Genomic DNA, 22,017 nt, shown 5'->3' with positions numbered 1-22,017 from the left:
AATGTTTTGTTGTAAAACAGCAAAAAATACGGTGTCCTAGATGGAAAGAAAAATACTGTGAAAATAAAACAAATATTAACAGTTCTGTGCAAAACATTCTGGGAAAATTCGTTATATCGCTTACATGAATTTTTCTTTATTAATTCGGGAGAACAAATATTGGACGCAAACAAAATATGCGAAAAATATTAAGAATGCCACGCGTCTCTGTCTCTCTGTCTGTCTGTCTGTCTGTCTGTCTGTCTGTCTGTCTGTCTGTCTGTCTCTCTCTCTCTCTCTCTCTCTCTCTCTCTCTCTCTCTCTCTCTCTCTGTTTGTATGTATGTCTGTCTGTCTGTTTATCTGTCTCTCTGTGTCTTGCTGGTTTGCTACCTGCGGTTATTTATATTTTGGTGTAGGGTTAGTCAATTTACACATTGTCCTCCGAAGTAATTGCCATAGGATGATATATTTCCTCTACATTCATTATTACATATATATGTATATATATATATACCGAGAGGCATAAATTCCGCAAACTGAACTTTAAAAAATCACAAAAAATCAACTCAGTGGTGAATGTTTTCAATGTTTGAATATTTTATTTATTGGCCATTTTAGTGTTTATAAACCTTCGCTTTATTGATTTTGAATAGAACATCATGAAATGACAATTTTTCAAAAAAAGTGACTGAGTCCAAGCGCAATGATTTCGGAAAACGTTCAGTGTTCATCACGTTCAATGCTTTGGCCAGCTCTAAGCATCCCAATCGCTTGCTGTCTCTCTCCTTCATCAAGTCGTGGCATGATTGCGATATCTGATACAGCCAAACAGCCAGTTGCATTTTATAGGGCCATACACTATCTTTTTTACGTTATTGTCTCCCGTTCAGCCCATTGTCTTCATTAGCACAGTGAGCTGTGGCTGGATCAGCAATACTGCAAAGTGCACGCTGACAGCGTGAAACATTTGCTCCGACACTCAAGATGTCAACTACAAATTACAGGTTCACTCTGATTTTCGTTTGAGAGCAAAATCGTTCAATGCACTATTTGCAGAATGTATGCCTTTCAGTACATACGTTTTTGACACGAGCGCTGGTAATAACTTTACAAATATGTAACTTTTTCACGGACAGTTCACAGGTGCGATTTTTAAATATGGCTCTGTATTAGACCTGTTTACCCTTACGATTTTGGCGTAATTTATTACGATTTTCTGCAAAAAATACGCCATTCCGCTATCCGTGTCAAGACTACGATTTTCATAAATAATTTTTTTTTTTTAATACAAATCACATGTTTGGCATTGTTTTTTTCAATGGCAAAATGGGGTGAAAAAGCACAGGACTGACCAGAGATCATGTCTGTCTGATGAGACGCTGGAGAGCCTTATTCTAGTGGTGAAGTCTCGCCCTCACTCATTCGGCAAGCGCAAGTACAGTAAAGAAGCGCTTGACACACTGAAAAAGGCCTACTACGAGCAAAAGAAAAAGAATCAGTGATGCATGTGCTTTTGATGTATTCTTCTTTGAAATTATGATGACTACAAAAACTGACTGATGTGTTTTGTTTGTAAATGATGGATATATGTGCATGATTGCGTTTCGCAGACACAGTTGTCATGTGCCGCGGCGTTGTAATTGGCGACGCATATGGCCACTAGTTCCCAATTCCAGTGGGGGAGCTTGTTTATTTTATCTTGTCAGCGAGCCGCGCGGTGATAAATCCCAGCCGCGTAAACATTGCAGCCAAGGCAAGAAGAAGGGGGAAACTCGGGGACTTTTTCTACATTTATGAAGGGTTAGGGGGAAGCAGACGACAAAATGTACGCCATCTTGTTATTCAGTTGCCAGGTTGGAAACCTAAAAGTTTGGACTCGATTTGCTTGTTATTTCATTATATTGATATGTACAATTATTCATATTGCAAAATATAACATACTACAATCCCTTCAAGCTAAAAATGTAGTGTAAAACCGAAGGAACTTGTACTACAGCACTACAAACACAAATTCAGTATAGTTAGAGAGTATTTTACCTGCGTTTGGATTATGATGTTGTTGTTGCAACATTTAAAGTGTGTTCGATGTTTCTGACGGAATCATTAGCGTTTGAAAACAAAAAAGCCTCGGTTTACCAAACCTTTGAGAAAAATGGCTTAGAAAACAAGGATAGTGTATTTTTTGCAAATTTACTGAGACTATTTCTTTACGACAACGACCGGTATCGGACATTCGCTTTGAGGCAAACAAATTCACTCGTTGCCGCCAACTTCATGCATGGCTTTCCACCCTCCTCAGCCAAGCTGGTGTGCATAGGCACACGCAACACACACCACTTCGTAACACACTTCGCGGCTGTATAAAAGTGCATATATTTGCCTGGAGATAATGAATTACCAAACATCACAAAAAACAAGTTTAGAAACGCTGCTAGCATGAGCAGGTTCTAGAGGGTTAACAGTTTTAAGTTCTGCAGTAGTAAGTCGCCAAACAAAGAGTTTTAAGCTGGGGGGGGGGGGGGGGGGGGATGTTACACTGGTACGAAACCTGTGAGTGTATGAGTAAAGACGAGCGCACAGACAACATAATATTAATGAATTCGATTTTATTTCAATTAAAAAAAAGTCTTAAGATCAGGGGCCTGTTAGATTTTAACCCATCTTGTTTCTGCCAAGGCCTAGTGTAACATAAACGCAGCGCGCCGACGGTCGGTGGGGGGGGGGGGGGGGGGGTGGAGGCTTGCCGCTATCGGGTTGTCCAAGACGCATGCCGCGAAAAGATTCCAGGCCCCGATAAGAGTAACAGACCACTTTGTTTATAATAGTGAATTTGGCTCCTCAAGAAGAAGTTATCGCCATATGGAATGCTGGATGATTACTATTTTTGTGCCAGGATTACTATTTTTGGGGCTGAGCATTACTCCAAAACACTTATGGGGGTAAACAGGTCTGATTAAAGTATATATTTAATGTTCAATTAATTCAAGTAATTAAACCGCAATTCGGGTTTATGAGCATATTGACGTACGATGCGTGCGCCATATCAGCCGAGCAGATCTCCCCCAGTTCTCTCTGCCATAAGGTTCATTCTGTGACATGAAGAACACACGGGGGATGCATCCTTTTGGCACGAAACTTACGATTCGACTTAGGTGCACACAATCCACGCACCAGCTGTTGACGGAGGAGGTCTGCTATAACCGCACGCGACGGATCAATATCAAGTATGTATAAGCCTATCATTCTTCTTTTCTTGTGTCAGATATTTTTTAATATATGCTTCTGGGGTGACTACTAATTTTAGTGCTCACAACAAAGTGCCGCACGCAGGATTCGGTATGCTGTGACATTCGCATTATATTTCGTTGATGCAGTTCTCAATACTGTGAATTATTATGTCACTGTCAATACTGTGGATACTGTGAATTATGCCATGCACTTTTCGGATTTTGTGCAGGTGACTGGAGCCTCTGTTTCTGTTACTGTGATCTGCACAACATTTAGAATGATGCACGTGTTGTTGGTCAAATGCTGGCGACTCGTTCAACGATAACTACGCAGGCTATGCGTGCAGGGAAATTGTCACAGTAGATTGTCGAAAATACTGTTTATGGTCGTGTAACAACTATCTATGAGGAACTAGACCGGTTAAAACAGTGTGGTAGGCAAAATATATCATGGGTAGCCAAATCGCTAACTGGATCTGAAAAATGAACAACTGCTTCTTCGCTGATACAGCAGTTCAACTTCTGCAGCAGGTGTTCAGCAACAATGTGCTGTTGTCGTTTTTGTTTTCGTCATTGATATCATAACCTATTCCACCGTTCCCTCTGTCATGAGTGGTCGCGCTAGTGTATCAATCAATCAATATATGAGGCTTATATCGCGCGTATTCCGTGGGTACAGTTCTAAGCGCAGGGATTTTTTTTATTTTTTTATTTTTTTTATGCAATTTATATCGCGCACATATTCAAGGCGCAGGGATTTATTTATGCTGTGTGAGATGGAATTTTTTTTACACAATACATCACGCATTCACATCGGCCAGCAGATCGCAGCCATGTCGGCGCATATCCTACTTTTCACGGCCTATTATTCCAAGTCACACGGGTATTTTGGTGGACATTTTTATCTATGCCTATACAATTTTGCCAGGAAAGACCCTTTTGTCAATCGTGGGATCTTTAACGTGCACACCCCAATGTAGTGTACACGAAGGGACCTCGGTTTTTCGTCTCATCCGAAAGACTAGCACTTGAACCCACCACTTACGTTAGGAAAGGGGGGGAGAAAATTGCTAACGCCCTGACCCAGGGTCGAACTCGCAACCTCTCGCTTCCGAGCGCAAGTGCGTTACCACTCGGCCACCCAGTGTAAACCAGTATTATCTCTAAGGTGGGAAGACTGGCTCCGGCTGACAAAACTGGTCAAACCAAGGCCTATATTTAGCTATTAACATTGTAATGACTTCATTTTGACAAAAGAAAAAAAAAGTCAAATGAAATCAAAACCGGTACGGATGACTGGCTAACAAGTACTATTCCCGGTGTTTTCAAAGTATAACCGTTACTCGCCGGCTAATTCGAACCTTTAGTTATCCTACCAAAACTGCATGTATGGGTGTGAATGGGTTTTAGCTTCAAGTCGTTGGAGTCACGCTAACTGAAAATCGAAGCTGTGCAGATGGCGCCTGTTTGTGTGTGCTAAGCAGGACATCTACGTGCTTTACACGTTAGTTGATTGACCCTGTCGTCTGACATAAGGCAGATATATGGCAACGAAGAAAGCAGGCGTCGATGTAAAATACTTAACGCTTTGGACCAAAGATACAACAGTTGCTTCATTACTTTTTCATCCTGCGGAAAGTGACGGCAGAATTGTTTTTGTATTTTGCATTTCAGAATTACACGCGAACTGGCCAATGAAAAGGTCTGTTGGTTATGACAACATTCGGTTACTGTGTTATAAATAACGACAATTCCTCTGTTGGTGAATTCTGAGCTGTCTTCTTGTTGTAAAGCAAGACCAGAAACCATACCATCCACGAATTCCGAGGAATAAGCTAGGTAAGCTTATTGTTTGCTATGTCTGTATATTTCCATCTGTGTCCATGTTGTCCTTCAGTTATGACTTTTGTCTGTCATAGAGTTGCGGCTTTATCGCATATCTCATTTATTGTGTTCGGTTCCAACTACTGTTTATTATTTGGGGTTTTCACATTTGGTTGTTGCTGGTGTCACGAACTGAAAACTCTGCCTGAACAATCCTTCTCATTGCGGTCAATGCGCATGCGCTAACATGGGGAGATTAATCAGGTCGTGAACAACCTAACCCTAACCCTAACCCTTACCCTGATCCTAACCCTAATCCTAACCCTAACCCATGGTTCGTTCGGTCAAAGGGTCGCATTTTAAGTCCAAGATTGGCGCATGCGCATTGACTACAATGAGACGGATTGTTCAGCAGAGGTTTCAGTTCGTGACACCGGGCTTATTCAGGTTTCGAATTGTTGGGAATTCTCTCTCACACACACACACACACACACACACACACACACACACACGCGCGAACGCACGCACGCGCGCACGCGCACACACACACACACACACCCACCCACACACACACACACACACACACACACACACACACACACACACACACACACACACACACACACATACTATGGGGGGAAAAGCTCACAAATAACGCTGTGTGCTTCTGCAAGCAAAAATGTCGATCAGGTATTATTCTTTACGATAAGAACATGTATTTTCTTCTTGAACGGTCGAAGCTAGGCGATGCAAAGGATGGCCCTTATTTTCCCCCAGAACACACAAGCATACTACACCAGTGTTCTGAGAGATAGAAAAAGAAAAGCACTCCAGATGCGGACACACTTTCTTGCCTTTCTTCATGGACCTTTGGTAATTGTTTTAATTTAAAGATACATTCCTACCCGTGGAAACCATCACTGATGTCCACAATCAAACAACAAGAAAGGTACTTTGTTGGAACGTTTGTTATTGACAAAACAATACGTTACCATCACAAATCTGTCGACCCAAACGGTCTTTTGATTGCACAGACAAACAATAAGTAACAACTCGGAACTTAGCTTGGTTGAATTTTCGGCCGCTTGCTGGTAAACCGCAAGCGAATGAATGTCATCATGTCTACTTCTTCTTCTTCAGCGTTCCAGAATTGTCTGGTTACGTGTGAGCTCGTTTGTCCATTTGGGTTCCCCACACTATACTCTGAGAGCATAGTCAGCTCACTCCGCCTTCGTTGAGGAGGCATGCTGGGTATTTTCGTGTTTCCAAAACCCACCGAACTCCGACATGGATTACATGATCTTTTCCGTGCGCACTTGGTCTTGTGCTTGCGTGTACACACGAAGGGGGTTAAGTCACTAGCAGGTCTGCACATAAGTTGACCTGGGAGATCGAAAAAATCTCCACTCTTAACCCACCAGGCGGCAGCGACCGGGATTCGAACTCACGACCTCCCGATTAGGAGGCCGACGTCTTACCACCACGCCACTGCGCCCGTCATGTCTACAATTACATACCTGTACAGGCGTTTACATGTTAAAGAGCATCCTAACACTTGGAAACATACCACATATCAACAGCCTCACTGCTTGTTTTCATGAAGAGTGGAGATGCTTTGTTGAAATTATTTCGCATGTCCGCACCGGTGTTAGCTACGAAATCAATCCAACTACACACTCCTCTCAGGGATCCCCATTCTGTGCGTCCCTGCGTCCCATATACGCACTAGTAGCCGAAACCACGTAGGCTACTAGAAATTTATTGAGGGGGTCCCGGGACGCACTAAAACTAAAACAAGCGGGTCCAAGGACGCCCTATATTGACGTTTTCGTGCGTACCCTTGGTACTGTTTTCAGACTGTTGTCAGTTAAATTTATGCGCGCACACACACACACACACACACACACTCACACACACACACACACACACACACACACACACACACACACACACACACACACACACACACACACACACACACACACACACACACACTCAGAGGCACATTGGCAGGCTTTGAATTTAAGGTCCCTGGAGTTTTGGACCCTCTAAAACTCCGCTGAGAGGGTCCTTGGACCCTCTAAAAAATCAAAGTGGGGGTCCCGGACCCTCCAGGAGAGGCGTCCGTGGGAAGCCCTGGCCTCTCCTGCACAGAAAGTAGCCAGGCCGTTGAATGTTGGAAAGTGTTTTTGTTGAAGGATGCTCCCACGTAAACGACTGGACAGACCTGTGGAGGCTAAGATAAAAGCCAGTCCCACTGGGCGAAGTCGTCTACGAGAAGTATACTTCGCGAAGCTTGCCGCACGGAGCATTTGCACTGAGGTTTTGATAAAATACTTAGCGGAGTCGACTTTGGGCTCAATTAAGGGCCGCCTTTAGGATTCAAACAGTCGTGGTAAACGGCATCAGTTCAGAATCCACAGTCCTTCAGTTCGGTGTTCCTCAGGGATCCGTGTTGGGTCCAGTTCTTTTTGTTTTGTACATGAACCCCCTCTTTAACCTCGTCAAACAGTATCCTATCGATCACCACGCCTTTGCAGACGACAACCAGTTGTACAAAGACAGTGAGATTGATCAAATTGATACCACTGTGAATGAAATGGAAGACTGTGTTGTTGCTGTAAAGGCGTGGATGACGGCTAACAAACTACAGCTAAACGACTCGAAAACTGAATCCATGCTTGTCAGGTCCCAGTACAGATCTTTCCCTGAAAATTCTTTGCCTTCTAGCATTCATGTCGGCGATAGCGACGTCAACTTTGTCTCTTCTGTGACTAATCTTGGCGTTACCTTCGACCACTTCCTCAACCTTTCCCAGCACGTCCAAAACATCCGCACAATTGCGTACAGTAACGTAAGGAAAATCAGTTCTATCCGCCACTATCTTACCCCCCAAGCCGCTCAAACTCTAGCCTGTTCTCTAGTTCTATCCAGAATAGACTATTGCAACAGCCTGTTCTATGGCTGTGATCAAAAACTTGTCGAGTCACTCCAAAAGGTACAAAACTCTGCCGCCAAATTGATATATCGTTCTAAGAAGTTTGATCATGTCACACCACTTCTTCGTTCCCTTCATTGGCTTCCCGTGTCCGCTCGTATCAGATACAAGCTTGCTTGTATCTGTTTTTCTGCCAAATTTGAAGATGGCCCTAAATACCTCAAGGAACTGCTCGTCACATATGACAATCCCTCTGACTACAACCTCCGCTCACGCGCTGACAGTCGCAAACTGGAAACTCTCGAGCGAAGCTTGCCTTCTTTTGGAGATCGCTCGTTTGCTTCTGCGGCTGCCATTGTCTGGAATTCTCTCCCTTCCTCCGTTCGCCATTCTGCTTCTAAGGACTCCTTCCGCAGTTCCCTTAAAACGCACCTTTTTCGCGAATCCTTGTAAATTGTCCTTGCCATCTTTATAGACTGTTAGAGGTGAAGTTAGATTCGTTGTTCGAATGTGTCTTTTTTTGTTTTTTTTTGTTTTTTTTGTATAGTTGCTTCAGCTTTGATTGAGCCATGGGGTTGTGTATGAAATTTGCATTTAGTCTTTCTTTTTCTTGCTGAGTGTATGTACAGTCTAGAGAGGAGACGGACATGGTGTGAGCTTGTCCAGGGGGGTATATGAACATCTCAGTGGCAGGGGGATGGAAGCACTTGCTAATGAGTGGGAATGTGTATGCGCGTGGTGTGCACGAGGATGTATGCACGTGAGTGATATTTGTAAATGTGTATTATGATAATATCATCTTTGTATTTATATTATTGAAATTGTTATATCTCGATGTACAGCGCTAAGAGCATAGTTAAATTTGTGAAGCGGCGCTATATAAGCTATCTTTATTATTATTATTATTTTGAGTCCCTTCATCCTATTTCGCTAGCAGGGAACGGGGCGGGGATGTAGCTCAGTCGGTAGCGCGCTGGATTTGTATCCAGTTGGCCGCTGTCAGCGTGAGTTCGTCCCCACGTTCGGCGAGAGATTTATTTCTCAGAGTCAACTTTGTGTGCAGACTCTCCTCGGTGTCCGAACACCCCCCGTGTGTACACGCAAGCACAAGACCAAGTGCGCACGAAAAAGATCCTGTAATCCATGTCAGAGTTCGGTGGGTTATAGAAACACGAAAATACCCAGCATGCTTCCTCCGAAAACGGCGTATGGCTGCCTAAATGGCGGGGTAAAAACGGTCATACACGTAAAAGCCGTGGGAGTTTCAGCCCATGAACGAACAAACAAAAAAAGCTAGCAGGGAACTTGACATGATAGGTTACATGAGAATAAAGGTATCTTTAATGTACCTTCTGGCCTTTCTTCGTACGTAGACCTTCGGCCATTGTCTCAAACAGAAGTGTTTGTCTTGGTTCACCGGGAAGTGTTTTCGTACCTTCGCTGCTCTATTTGTATTTTCCTTCACAATAGTGCATTTGCAGTTGACATAAAACACAGCCCGGCCCGTAGAATAAATGTTTTACTCTCTGGGGAAAAAATCATTGGAATAATGGAAACTGTCTTAAACAATCAAAGGCCGATTCATTAATGGAATTCGAATCTAGAAGTGTTTTGTATAATTATAAAAAGTGTAAAGAGACCAAAAAGCAATGTACTCCCGTTAAAATGACGAACACGGAACGAATAACAGCGACGTTTCGACCTAAGGGTCTTCTTCAGGCACAAAAACACAAAAGTACACACACAAAAAAGAAGAAGAAAGACGATAGAACAGATAAAGAGGAGAATAACTGACAAAAAAACTGTTATTCGTTCCGTGTTCGTCATTTTAACGTGAGTACATTGCTTTTTGGTCTCTTTATTGTTCCCTCTCACGTGCAGTCGCCATTGTTTAATTACTTATAAAAAGTGTGTTAATAACAAACAAGGTTTTCCACTCAAAGAGATAAGGGCCACTTTACGGGATTTGTTCAAGGGTTTAAATCCTATAAAACTTGATGCGGTTCTCGTCTTCAAATGCTAATCATTATAATTAATGTCATCTGTTTCTTCAAAATATCGTAGTAAATAGATTCTGCTACACTCGATTTAATCGTTTTCAAGAAAGATAGAACAATAGAGAAAGATAGAAAGAAAGAAAGATGGAAAGAAAGAAAGAACAAAAGGAAGAAAGACAGAAAGAATGAAACGGTGCAGATGGATACAGAGTGGCGAGCTAAATTACCTGTTAAGCTTTCATGATTTTGCAAAACCATTATTTTCTGTGTGGAAAGTTTTGACCCTGTAAAGTCGAAAAAAGCTCACAATGTAAATCTCAGTGAGTTTCAACTTGCCGACGGCTTATAGCACTCTACTTCAAAATGTTTCGTGCAACTTACACCCCCCCCCCCCCCCTCCACCAAATGCTGTCACATTTCGCCATGTTAAATGCACTGGATATTACCTACCTGATCAACCGTTTGAAGCAGCAGCTGTTACAGACACGTACGTAACACCATGTGAACGTATTCCAAATTAGAAGATGCGTATCAATTGACATGAGATCATAAATTAATTTTGTCATTTCGTTTGTGTGAATCGCTAAGTGTGCATGCGCACTTAATGAGATATAGGCTGAGACAATATAGATAGGCATCTATTCGTACATAATTATTTGTTTTGGTCTTTTTACATTTAGTCAAGTTTTGACTAAATGTTTTAACATAGAGGGGGAATCGAGACGAGGGTCGTGGTGTGTGTGTGTGTGTGTGCGTGCGTGTGTGTGTGTGTGTGTGTGTGTGTGTGTGTGTGTGTGTGTGTGTGTGTGTGTGTGTGTGTGTGTGTGTGTGTGTGTGTGTCTGTCTGTCTGTGCGTGTGTGTGTGTAGAGCGATTCAGACTAAACTACTGGACCGATCTTTATGAAATTTGACATGAGAGTTTCTGGGAATGATATCCCCGGATGTTTTCATTTTTTCGATAAATACCTTTGATGGCGTCATATCCGGCTTTTTGTAAAAGTTGAGGCGGCACTGTCACACCCTCATTTTTCAATCAAATTGATTGAAATTTTGGTACAGCAATCTTCGACGAAGGCCGGACTTTGGTATTGCATTTCAGCTTATTGGCTTAAAAACTAATTAATGAGTTTGGTCATTAAAAATAGGAAACTTGTAATTAAAATTATTTTTTTATTAAACGATCCAAACATAATTTCATCTTATTCTTCGTCATTTTCTGATTCCAAAAACATATACATAATTATGTTATATTTGGATTACAAACAAGCTCTGAAAATTAAAAATATGAAAATTATGATTAAAATTAATTTTCCGAAATCTATTTAAAAACAATTTTATCTTATTCCTTGTCGGTCCCTGATTCCAAAAACATATAGATCTGATATGTTTGGATTAAAAACAAACTCAGTAAGCTAAAAAGAATAGGCATACAGAAAAGCGTGTTATCCTGCTCGGCGTGACCACTACCGCACTATTCTGCATTGCTTGTCGATGTCACTGCCTTTGCCACGAGCGGTGGACTAACGAAACTGCGAGTATAATTATGTGGTCTTGGTGAAAAAAGCAGTGCGTTCAGTTTCATTCTGTGAGTTCGACAGCTTGACTAAATGTTGTTATTTCGCCTTACGCGACTTGTTTGTTCTGCTTTGTTTTGCTTAGATTGTTGTTCTGTACATTTATCATATCTTTTTTTTGTATTGTTACTTTTTTTCTGACAGACATTTATTCGTCTGCAGTAACACATTGCGCTCTCTGTCTGTCTCCCTGTCTCTCTCTCTCTCTCTCTCTCTTTGTTTGTTTGTACGTTTGTTTGTATGTTTGTTTGCTTCTTTGTGCATGTGTGTCTATGTTTGTTAGTTTGTTCGTTTGTTGTACATTTGGCCGTCGTTTTATTATTTTGTTTTATAGTTTTAATATTTGTTTGTTTGTTTGCTGTTGACATTGGTTTCGTTGTCAATTAATTTTGTTTTTGGTTTTTGTTTATTTGTTTGTTTGTTTGCTGGTTTCAGTGTTGGTCTTTGTTTTAACGGGGGGATATGGAAAGAGAATCGCCACATACGTTACCCAGCTAGTACCCCATTGTGTGTCAACTTACTGAAGGAGACAAGGCTGGGGAATGTAGGTGACCCCGTTAACTTTTAGTTGTTCGTGTACCAATTAGAAAACAATGAGCGAGTGAGCGACAGTAGTGAAGCATTACCGTTGTCTCATTGCAGTAATCACTGTGTTCACTGGCCGGAACATCGCAGAGTTCAAAGACTCAGTACCAAGTGTGACATCACTAGGGGAGTTTAAACCCGACAATTGTTTTGTTTGTGAGTGTGTGTGTGTGTGTGTGTGTGTGTGTGTGTGTCTGTGTGTTTGTTTGTGTGTATGTGTGTGTGTGCGTCAGTGTGTGTGTGTGTGTATGTGTGTGTGTGTGTGTGTGTGTGTGGTATGTGTGTGTGTGTGTGTGTGTGTGTGTGTGTGAATGCTAGCCTGCCTTATTGCGCGTTTGTGCCTGCATTCTTGCGTACCTGCGTGCGTGCCTACTTGCGTGTGTACGTGCCTGCATTCATGTACGTGTTCGTGGTTGTGTCCGTGCGTTCGTCTGTCCGTGTGTGCGTGAGCGCTGTGGATAAAGAAAGTCAGTGTGCCTTCAGAATTGAATGCTTCTGTCAATCAGTCAGTTAGTCTGTCCTGAGAATGAAGTTTGTCTCCGTAACTTTGTCATCATGAGCAGTGGAGAATCAGGCCCCTGTCGGCCAAACTGTAGTTTGACCCGACCTCATTTACATGATATTTACACGTGGGAAACGATGGTTTATTTATCACGTGGGCGGTGTCTCTCACGTACGTAGTGCGGTCACCTGTGTAAATGTCTTTATTTTTATCATCCAAAGAATACCTGGCAAAAATATTCGTCTCCTTACCGTTTATGTTCGTTCTCCTCCCCCTCCCTTTTTAATTAAAAATCGATGGTGATATTTTAGTTGTTGTTGTTGCCTAATGCGGCCTTTTTGCTTTGTGTCCAATTGTGGTGACATTTACGATACACACGACTCATAAATATTACGAGAGATAACATTGGATCCGGAAAGTCAGCGAGAATCATGAGTAGAGATAAGAGGGATTTTTTTGAGATCATATTCATCTCCATATTTTGTGTCTGTTGACTTTGGGATTCTTAGCCTAATGCAGTCGGTTTGTTTAGGACACAGTTAAGGCTTTATTTACGATGTAAACTAATCATGAATAGGACGGGGAAAAAAGAATTATGAGTTTTTGGAAATCCCATGCGATTTATTAAGAGAGATTAAAGAGGAGTAAACCATCGCGTGGTCTTGACACGAGGACGAATGTGTATTAGGCCACACACAAAAAGTTGTATGTTTCTGGTAACATGGCTACAAAAAAATAGGGTAGGTAGGTAGGGATTTTTTTTGGGTTTTTTTTTGTTTGGTCAGCCCGGGTAGAAAATCACTATCCAGTGACGCAAAGAGACTGGACTTACTATACAAAGAGAAAGACAACACAAAAGGGAAGCGGGGTTATCCCCCTTATGTCGTCTGCCGTCTGTTACTTTCGTTTTGACGGGTTTTTTTCCTCGTTTAAAAAAAAATGCGATACAAAAAGATCTAGGGTCGGCGGGAAAAAAGTAGGTAGGGTCGGGTGACCAGAAACATACAACTTTTTTTTGGTGGCCTTAGGTTTGTCTGTCTGGCTGACCGACGACCTGTTTGGGTATTTCTGTTAGTCACGGTCTGTTTTCGCTCTTTCACTGTGATGACTATATATTTCCCGTTTCCTGTCTTTATGCCTCAATCTCGTTCTGCTTTTTTCGCTTAAATGTTAAGTCTGTTTGAACTCACAGTCTCTGTCCGTCTGCGTGTCTGTAACTTCGTCTTCTTTGTTCATGGGTGAAAACTCTCACAATCTTTTACGTGTATGCCCGCTTTCGCTGGAGTGTATCAAGATGAAATATTGAAATAAACAAAGCAAAGCAATATTCTGGAGAGTTTTATTTTGAGATCTTGTGAGCTTGATACCATTTCAAACAGAAGGACAAACCAAACAATGGGGATTTCAGTGTATATAACAAGAAAATGTTGTTACGCACGACTAAACAATCAACAAATGTTTATCTAGAGGATTCCTACGCTTCAGTTATACACGCAGTTTTCACACAGTCAGGTCAAACTACCAGCTCCTTGTATTTCATTTTTCCACAGAAAAGTTTGAAATTTTGAATCACATTTAAAATCACAGTAATCGTGATACGGGACTACAACCGCGTATGTTACCGGCCAAATGGTGCCAAACAGGTCCAACTCTGCTTTACATTTTCTTTAATGTACTTTCTTGGCATAAACACATCAATATGGAAGAAATGCTCGCGCTGTTCGAGACTACTCGACCAACAGTCATTCATATAATACGCATACGCGCATTGCATTCTATAGGATTATTTCCCATCATAGCCGACTGCAGATGCGAACTAGATTTCTCGCCAACACTCATTACAGCCAAATCTCGCGATAATTCAGCTACGCGGCATGCGCAACTCAGTCAGTGTGTTTAATAAATGACTGTCCTTTGCTTCTGAGTTTGTTGACACGAAATAGTTTAGTAGTTGTTCACTGTTTCCTGCCTGTCGTCTGCGACTGGCATCACCAGGTGATGCATCAGGTTGGTGACCCTTGACCCAAGCGCGTGCTTCCTTTGCATTCGCACGTGTGACATCTGACACTATAGTTACTCAAAGCTTAGATATGTCACTGTGTCCTTCGGTACGTTAGTGTGTTTAAAACGAAGTCACTCATCACGACGCAAAATTTTCTAAAATCTAGTTTTTCTGACATGTCTCAGTGACCTTCGGCATGTTAGTGTCTTTTAAACGAAGCCATTCAGTCCATTACGACGCAAAATTGACAAAACGTGGTGCACATTTAGACGACCAGGGAAACCATTTTTGCTCTTTAAAAGCACTGCATGAAGCTTTTATTGCCGTTGCTTCTTATGGTGGTTATGCTATCCGATTTTTATTCTGACACATTGCATTTAAGCAAGGGGGGGGGGGGGGGCTACGTACTTTACCAGCTCCGCTCATTATACCCGTAAAGACAATTGATATCTACATCATGCATTTATACACCCTACGGTTCTAAGTGAAGATAAACTCATCCCGCAATTCTCGACGCTGACGTGTCTTGTTGACCAAGACAACCACATCCGTGTCCATGTGTGTGCGTGCGCGCGTGTGTGTGTGTGTGTGTGTGTGTGTGTGTGTGTGTGTGTGTGTGTGTGGTGTGTGTGTGTGTGTGTGTGTGTGTTTGTGTGTGTGTGCGCACGCGTGTGTGTGAGTATACGTCCATAAAACAGACATCGCGATGAGAAAAAGAAAAGCATCAGACTTCATGCACTTAGCAGCCAAAAATGAACGGGGAAACGGCGTACTCGTTTTCACCCACCGCACTGAAGACAGTCTTCATCATATAGCGTGTTTCACATTCGTGTTACTTGTAACAAATGATGAAGGGCAAAGGTTAAACGTTTCAACTCATGTAGTCGTTTGTGCCTTGTCCTGCCCCCTTCCGCCGCCATGATGGATCACGTGACCTTTACTGTGTAATCACGCTGCTTTTTGGTTTTTAGACACTGCGTGCCTTGAATGCTTGCTTTGTTTGCTATTGTGCTACGCTTGGGTAATCAGCGATATTACCTCATCTTCCTCGTTATGTGAGACGGATAGCTAAGAATGTCAGTGGTAAACCATTTCGTGACATCTGTCGTGCTAAGTTAGTCACTGTTATGGGGGACATTTAAGTGCTACAGGGGAGTATTTTGCATTTCGACGTTGCAGTAAAAGTGCTTCAAGTCATCTGAATTAAGACAGTATTATTTGACTATGGTTCAAAACACTTTCTACCCCACCTACGTTGACCAAGGTTTTTTTTTTTTTTTAGCCGAGACAAGCTGTGCTGCAGCAGCCAGGTCACTCAGAATTGTAGTAACTGTGTAGTAACTGTGTATCAACACGCTGGAATGCAGGCATTAGATGGACGTTACAGGAAGCGACTGAAGCTAACAGTCTGAGCGGATATATCCGTACCTGGTCAGATAGAGCCTAATGAGTGGGTACGGATATATCCGTACCTGGGAGACAATAAATTAAGACCTGACCCTTCTCGAGACTTGTAAACTGAACAAGTAAACAGACATCTACTACATTTATTCTTATTTCCGCCTTAATTACTTAATAAAAACACAGTTGTCTACTAGTGGGGTGGGTAATTGGGAAGACACACGTCTTATTGTTGTGAAGCGCTTATGTCTATAACTTAATAGTAGGCTTTCGTATTATAGGGAGAAAAATTAGATAACAATAAATTGAGTTGATTTGAATTAAGTTGAATTGAATTGCATTGAATTGAATTGAATTGAGCCAAATTACAGTCAAACAGAAAATCTAATCAAAACAATTTGTTCGCACAGCTTTTAAAAACTCTTGCATTTAAAGTTATCTAAAATAAATAGTAGGCTAGTTTTCAACTGCTGTTTCTTAGACCTTGATTGCAAATGGCTACGTTAAATAAAGCTAGACTATTAGGGTTTAACGTCCTCTTAGACCAACTGGTCTATATTGGGACAGGTATTGGTAATACGTTGAAGATATGGTGTGATACTTTGATTCGAACAAGCCCGCTGTGGCTGTCTTCTTCGACACACCAGCATTGGGTTTGTCTCGTCAAAGTATCGAAATACGATCATGATAATTGGAGACGAGAGATGATGCATGCGTGTCTTCGTGTTTTCCAAGCCCTGAGACTTTCGCTGTGAACGTGGGATCTTTTTCGTGCGCATGTGTGCACACGGGGGTGTTCGGACACCGAAGAGAGTCTGCACAAAGTTGACTCCGAGAAATAAATCTCTCGCCGAACGTGGGGATCGAACCCACGCTGATAGCCAGCGCGCTACCAACTGAGCTACGTCCCCGCCCTTAAATAAAGCTGTGTAAACACATCTGTGACTCAGTCGATATTTTTACTTTGATATCAAATGTTTGCGCTAATGATTTCACATATACCATGTCAGTGGAACTCATGCACGCTATAGCTTGATGGGCAAACAGTATTACTGATCGAAAGAACATCTGTGCCTTTTTATGTGGCGTGTGTGTGCGTGTGTGTGCGTGTGCGTGTGTGTGTGTGTGTGTGTGTGTTAATGTGTGGGTGCGTGCGTGCGTGCGTGCGTGCGTGCGTGAGCGTGAGTGCGCGCGCGCGCATGTGTGTGTGTTGTTCTTTTATTTTCATATGTAAAATTCTTTTCACGGAACAAAAACTGGCTCATTTGTATCAGCTCTTTCAAAGCCTGCACTGCCTGATTTTTTTATTTTTTTTATTTTGTTTTTACATTTAGATAGTGTATTGATACGTTGAATATGTTGCATTACATTCACGGAATGCATCTAGCATTATTTTAAGCACAACCAGACTACAAAAATCAGGAAAACTGACGAAACCGTCGAAACAAATCACGGCAAGCGATGCATGAGAAATGTATTCAGACTTAGTTGCCACATATGTACATTTATTTTCGCGGAACAAAATTCTATTGTAAGCAGAACCAGACAAACTATCAGGAAAACCGGCGAGACCGTCAGTGGAAACAAATCATGGCAAGCGATGCATGAAGACTGTTTCCCAGACGCCTGTAGGTGTAAGCCAGGGGTTTTCCCTTGTCCAGTTACGCTGGTCAGTGATGATGGATGTCCGGCTAATGCCGTCTGTCACACGACAAGGGGTGAACGTGTGGGTCAGTCTTGTACACCACCTTGGACATGGGGCGCTGGATTGACTAGGATTACGGCCGTGTGAGGGTTAAACAGGGGAACCCTCCTGGCAAGACCAGACGAGTATAGTCAGTTAGTCTTGGACATGCAGCGGCGGTTTGACTATATAGGATTTTACTGATCCTCTTTAATTATTTAAGGCTGTACAGTCGAAACTCCCTTTTCACACCTCTCAAATTCAGACTGCTGTCCCCTTTTTAAGGCATGTGAGTCGTTTGGCGTCGGCACTCGTTGAAATGCCAAAACTTATTTCAAATCTACAAACCTTTACCGTGATTTCGGTAGGATATCCTGACCTGTTCAGGATGTGAAGGTAACAACCGCCTGGAATATCTTAAAACCGCTCAAAGTTTTTGGCGTAGAAACTAATCCTCGCAAAAATTACTCCGGCTATAAGGCCTTGCCTGTTGGCAGATTTTTTGTTCACGATGTCTGTAAATTTGATATTGCCTTTCTGTTAAGATCTGACTTTTTCAGATTTGGGCGCAGTCTATAAAAAGGGGTTCAGCTGAACTGCTTTAATGTTGGTGGCAAACAATGGGGTTGTATTTAGAAATGTGGCAGTTACGGCGGGGGAGGGTGATGAAGAAGTGGGTGGTGCGTGAGAGTTGAAAGTTACTGGTGGTATGTTGTTATTCTTCCTCATCTTCGTTTCCTCCTCTTCCCTTCCCTACACGTCCAAATCTGTCTTAATATCTATTTATTTGTCTTTTTGTCTCCCTAACTGTCCTCTCTCTCTCCCCCCTCTCTCTCTCTCCCTCTCTCTCTCTCTCAATCACTCACTCACTCACTCACTCACTCACTCACTCACTCACTCACTCACTCACTCAATCACTCGCTCACTCACCTACTCACTCTCTCTCACTCACTCACTCACTCTCTCTCTCTCTCTCTCTCACTCACTCACTCACTCACTCACTCACTCACTCACTCACTCACTCTCTCTTCCTCTCTCTCTCTCTCTCTCTCTCTCTCTCTCTCTCTCTCTCTCTCTCTCTCTCTCTCTCTCTCTCAGATCTCTCAGTATAGATCTTTTTAAGTCCAGCCTACTCTTTTCGGGGACTAATCTTTGGAATTCACTTCCAAGCGGTCTCCGACATTCCGTCAATGCCAAGACTTTTAAAGGCAGATATTTCTCATTCCTTATACAAGGCACATTTCGTTCTCACTTATAGCCTGAACATGTTTATATTGTTGATGCCTTATTTTTACCGTTTACACGTTTCAGTAGATGAATGTACCTAATTAATTTCATAACATGACTTATGTATCGATGCTACATCGTTATTACTTGCAACGTAGTTGTTCCATTGATTCCTCAGTTCACGGAATTTTTCTTCCCTCAAAGTTGCACATGTTTTACTTGCTTGAAACAATGTTCATTATGCCTTTGACAATAATATGTCATGTTGGTTTGTATGTATATTTTTGTTTGTTTGTTTAGTCTGTTAATCGTTTGCTTGTTCGTCGTTTTTTTAATTTTATTAATTCTTTAATTGATATTCCAACATTTTAAAAACGTATCATTAGATTAAACCCTCCCATGGGCGAGGGCTGGATGTAAAAAAGCACCTGTTTGCTTATGCCACTACCCTCGTAAATAAAAAGAATCTCTCTCTCTCTCTCTCTCTCTCTCTCTCTCTCTCTCTCTCTCTCTCTCTCTCTCTCTCTCTCTCTCTCTTAATTACGTCTAGGTAAAGAATTGTCATTGTCATTGTCAATTCCCCCCCTCTCTCTCTCTCTCTCTCTCTCTCTCTCTCTCTCTCTCTCTCTCTCTCTCTCTCTCTCTCTCTCTCTCTCTCTCTCTCTCTCTGTGTACGTTCATTTCACAATTTACAAATTATTTGTGTTATGTTGTGGGTGGGGCTAAAACTCAATGTTACGTCTTTACAGTAGCATCTTTCTTTCTTTATTTGGTGTTCAACATCGTTTTCAACCACGAAGGTTATATCGCGACGGTTACAGTAGCAACAACAACAACAACAACAACAACAACAACAACAACAACAACAACAACAACAACAACAACAACAACGTTAACTAACCACCTGCTGAATCGCTTCGGCCTATACCTCAGATTTCTTATTTGCCGGCTGTAAAATAATTCAAAGTTTATTCCAGTTGTCTCTTAGAAGCAGCAAATACAGCTGAAATCATAACGTGAATGATGTTTGACACAAAGGTTTACGACTGGTAACGTGACCACAGTACCGACAGACAACGGAAGTCAGACAGAGCACGGACCACCCAAGATGCCTTCTGTATAAACAATAACTTGATTTTTTTTTAAGGGGGGGGGGGGGGGATGTTTGTGGAGGGATTGGGTTTATGCCTCCACTGAGAGGATCTAGGAAGCGAGCCGAATTTCCGAGCAATGAGATAATAAAGTAAATGAAAGTATTGACATGTTCATGCGTCAACACACACACACACACACACACACACACACACACACACACACACACACACACACACACACACACACAGCGCAGAGAGAGAGTGAGAGTGAGAGAGAGAGAGAGAGAGAGAGAGAGAGAGAGAGAGAGAGAGAGAGAGAGAGAGAGAGAGAGAGAGAGAGCTTCACAACATGACAAACGGATTTTATTGCAAAGCGTACAGTAGTTGAACCTGCCCTTGCGAAACCTATTGATATCAGGTTCTCTCTTGTATAAGTCATCTTTCCACCTCTCCTTAGTATAACGAACACGTTAGGGTTTTTCCCTTGGGCGGTCGTTATAAACAGGTTCGACTGTAACAGTCACATGCACATTGTACGGATCGCCTTTCTTTGCGTGTACCTATGTTCGTGCAAACAGCACCGCATTGTCCTATTGACACGAATTCCTGTTGTCTTATTTGCACACATGTCCCTCATCTGATCCGGAGCTAAATACCTCTTGTCCGTGAGCAGAATGTAACTTTTCGCAAGTATTCTTGTCTCACTAGCACGACTTGGGCCTAACTGTGCAGTTCTGTTCGCAAATCCTGGGGTGTTCTGCACGAGAATCTGCCCAACTGGGTGGGTGACCTTAGCGCTGGGTGGTATTGGTTGAAATAGACGATGCTATGAAAATAACTTTGATGGTTTTTAATTCGTTTTGCAAGAGATATATTCCTTGAAGGGGGTGTGAGATGCACATTGACACAGCATTCTTGACACAACATTGACAAGGTATTTCCGGAAAATGTCTACATGTATCGAGATTTAATTGAGTTTGAGATTTCAACCCAAACTTACAAGTCCTTGGTTCCCAATCGGTTGCCGGGCACGTTCTCGTGCACATTACCCCCGTCCCCCGCCCCCCCTCCCCCTCTCCCACATCTTTTGCTTTTTCTGAGCTTTTTTCTTCCATTTTTTGTGTGTTTTTGTGTTTTTTGTGTGTGTGTGGTTTTTTTTGTTTTTTTTTGGGGGGGGAATGGACTTTGTAAGCTGATTAATGGACGAGTGTTACAACTGAATTTAAAACTCTGTGTATGCAGCCATGTCCTGACTAAAGCAGATACGCTTACAAACACGGTCATCTATATACTGAAGGGGGTCCATATCGGAATTTTGTAAACCAACATGAAAAAACAACAACATTGTTCACAATCGTTTGTTAGAATTCAGCGTGGGCGGTGAAACAGGTTGGCAAACTGTTACACTTGAAAATGTGTTCAATAACAATAGGCTACTATAACTATTCATATTATATGTAAACAACATTTGTTCAGACTAAATAAAGAATTGAAAGGTAAAATGGCTGATTTGTCTCTTCCTTTATAGTAATACAATTTGTGTTGAGCTAGCGCTGTCACACGTGTTGGGCGTGTTTTACAAAAATAGATCTTTCTTTTAAATTGTACATGTGAACCCCCTTGAACGAAAGTCTGCGGCACTAATTACGTGTAAGTGTACTGTAAATGAACTGGTCTTTCGGATGATCATGCAAGTGCTACACGCATGCTTTGCGACTTTTCTTCCTTTGTTTATAATGGTGCCATGACTTTATGTAAAGCAAAAGAAAAAGTAACAACAAAAAACGTAGCTTGGTTTTCACTTACATGTAAACCATATGTCAACCACTCTCAGTCTCTGTCGTTGTCCTCTGTCTGTCTGTGTCTGTCTGTGTCTGTGTCTGTGTGTGTCTGTCTGTCTGTCTGTCTGTCTGTCTGTCTCTGTCTGTCTCTCTATCTCTCTCTCTCTTCTCTCTCTCTCTCTCTCTCTCTCTCTCTCTC

The 22,017-nt window shown here is 42.1% G+C and overlaps 1 protein-coding gene across 1 annotated transcript in view; it reads left to right on the top strand.

Annotated features, from left to right (window-relative positions):
- Positions 1-3,276: 3,276 nt before the first annotated feature.
- Positions 3,277-22,017, top strand: part of LOC138966986 (uncharacterized) — a 51,528-nt gene continuing 32,787 nt past the window's right edge. The window contains exons 1-2 of the mRNA XM_070339406.1: positions 3,277-3,438; positions 4,883-5,047. The gene's annotated coding sequence lies outside the window, so the exon portion shown is untranslated. The remainder of the gene's footprint in view (positions 3,439-4,882; positions 5,048-22,017) is intronic.

This window comes from Littorina saxatilis, linkage group LG5 (assembly GCF_037325665.1).
Source record: "Littorina saxatilis isolate snail1 linkage group LG5, US_GU_Lsax_2.0, whole genome shotgun sequence".
Classification (NCBI taxonomy): Eukaryota; Metazoa; Mollusca; class Gastropoda; order Littorinimorpha; family Littorinidae; genus Littorina; species Littorina saxatilis.
Note: the sequence above shows the minus strand (reverse complement) of the source record. Positions and strands in the feature narration are given on the sequence as shown.